The 2,701-nt window shown below is 29.2% G+C and overlaps 1 protein-coding gene across 1 annotated transcript in view; it reads right to left on the minus strand.

Annotated features, from left to right (window-relative positions):
• The window catches only part of lrrc30a (leucine rich repeat containing 30a), a 2,158-nt gene extending 2,118 nt beyond the window's left edge, over positions 1-40 (minus strand). Inside the window, exon 1 of the mRNA XM_043225866.1 lies at positions 1-40. This exon is cut by the window's left edge and continues 2,118 nt beyond it. The gene's annotated coding sequence lies outside the window, so the exon portion shown is untranslated.
• Positions 41-2,701: the final 2,661 nt, after the last annotated feature.

The raw sequence follows: 2,701 nt of genomic DNA on the forward strand, positions 1-2,701 counted from the left end.
CGTGCCACTCTTGACCCCCAAATAAAGTCATGCACGGACAACTGTTTACCGCAACGCTGGCCTGCTTTTAGGGTTGTTGTCATTAACTAAAAGTACTTCAAGTGCCGTGCGTTAACATGCTTCCACTAAACGCTTAAATCAATCAGATGTTAACTAGAATGAAATATAAGAAAAGGTTTCAAATACTTATTTTGAAACATTTTTTAATTAAATAATTAATTACAATTATTTTGCGTTTAAAAACCAAACATTATATATAAAAAAACAACCTAAAAAACAACTCAAAATATTAGAATTCATTTATAATTCAAGTAGTTTCACATTTTAAGTTTGTGTTTAAAAACTAAAAGTAAAATTACACTTTTAATTAGGTAGGTTTAATTAAAGTAGGTTTGAAAACTAAAATAAAAATAAAACCTAATATATATATATACATTATACACATATATATATTATATATATATTAGATTTTATTTTTATTATATATATATATATATATATATATATATATATATATATATATATATATATATATATATATATATATATATATATATATATATATGTGTATATATATATATATATATATATATATATAAATTACACCAAATTTCTAACTTTTCAGTTTGTTTAAAAACTAAAACTAAAATATATAAACAGTAAATACCAAACAGACATTTAAAACCTAAAGGAAAAACCAAAATTAATTTCCATTTATTTTTAACTAAAACACACGCTTAAAAATACTACATCTTTAAAACTAAGGTGAAAACAGAAAACACAAACCAAAAAAACAAATATTTCTACATATTAACAGGCACTAGAGTCTCAGTGGTCCACTACTAATAATAACCCGGCCTGCTTTCCTATAATACGTCTTTATCAGCACGCACCGAGATGCTTCGACATAAACAACTGAGTTATTTATAGACGGAGTCGCCTGCTCCAGCGCTTCATGAATGGAATTTGTTTCTATGCTGAGCTTCATCTGACGAGAACAAACACTATATACTCTTTACAGATGAAGTTCAGCTGACGCCGGTAACTTTACTCATCACTTCTCACCGTATTAAAAGCTCACAGATGAGGATTAAAGGCTTATGAATGGAGTCCTGCTTCGATATTAGCTGGCATCTGAAGGACATCTGTCGGAGCGTCTTGGCCGTGTTTCTTGGCATCTTGAGGCCCGGCGCCAAATAATCAGAAATCTGCAACCTTTTACCTTGAATAGAAATACACGCAGATAGAAATCAGTACTTTACAGAGAAACGCAGTCATTATACTTCAATCAAACCAGAAAATATATTCCTGGACTAAAATATTAAGAAAGTAAGCTTATTTTATTTTAGCTAGGCAAAATTCATATTAAGTATAAAATAAAACTAATGAATACAAATAAATAAAATGTATATATATATATATATATATATATATATAAGTATTATATATAAGTATTTTAAGTAAAATTAAAATGGAACCTAATTGAAAATATTAATATTAACAGAAATTGCATGGGGATTTTTATGTAAAAATCAATTAAAAATGACAAAAAAAACAGCCAAGTAAAAATGGGAAATATAAAATAAACACATTCAAAATATATTTAGAAACTACATAAAAATATTACTAAAAATAAAAATGACAAAAACTTTTGCTAATGGAATTAAAATGCTATTAAAATAAAATTTAGAAATATAAAAATAAAAACTTATATAAAATATAAATAAATATATACAAATTAAAATAGAAGCCACATGGAATATTCATCAAAAATCTAAATGACAAAACAAAATTACCAAAATGAATATTAATTATTAGAATTAATTATTAATTAATATTAATTACATGTATTATTAATTGTAATAAAACTATACATATAAAAAACTAAAGTTTGAGTTTTCAGCATATAAATCATTCCCAGGAAAAGCAAAATAATTAAGATGAAAGAGTATTTGGTGTATTTGTTGTTTATTCATTAGTGTATGTTAAGATAATATATTAGCATTTATATGTTAAAAAAAATAATTTTCTTCTTCATTGAATTAGCGGCTTGGTCTTTTGTAGCCTACCGCTTAACAAAAAAAATCATAAAGGATAATAAATAACGATTTGTGAACCACGATTTCAGATCCGAATTCAATAAACCTTCCTCATCCCTCGCCGGCTTAAACTAACAAAATATAGCTGAGAATTTAATTCTGAGCATTTCATTTTGTCAGCTTCTCCTGATAACGTACTGAAAAATGCTGTCTATGCCACCCGGCTCTTTGGCTGTGATTTGTGAGCATGGGCTAATAGATGCAAGCGTTCACCAGAGACGGTTTAATATCTCAGCTGTAATTTCTTCATGGAGAGAGATAGAATGAGAGATGAAGTGGCTGAGGATGATGAATCGATGGGCAGGAAACACACTATCAAGACGCCATTTGTAATGTGTGTGGAACGAGAGCGGGGCAGAGGAGCTGCTAAAGCAGTTCTAGACGAGCCACGGCGGAGCGGAGACGAGAGGAACCCAGACAGCCAGACAAACACTCCACACCTAATAGAGCTAGATAGAGAGAAAACACTACACCTTTATCCACTGAAGGAGCTCGTTTCAAATCTGATCCGTGTGCTACGGCTCTCAGAAAAGACAACAAGAAGATGAAAAAGCATTCGATTTGGCTGAGGAGATATCTAGCAGCTAATCAACTTCATTGAT

The sequence above is a fragment of the Puntigrus tetrazona genome, chromosome 24, assembly GCF_018831695.1.
Source record: "Puntigrus tetrazona isolate hp1 chromosome 24, ASM1883169v1, whole genome shotgun sequence".
NCBI classification, from domain to species: Eukaryota; Metazoa; Chordata; class Actinopteri; order Cypriniformes; family Cyprinidae; genus Puntigrus; species Puntigrus tetrazona.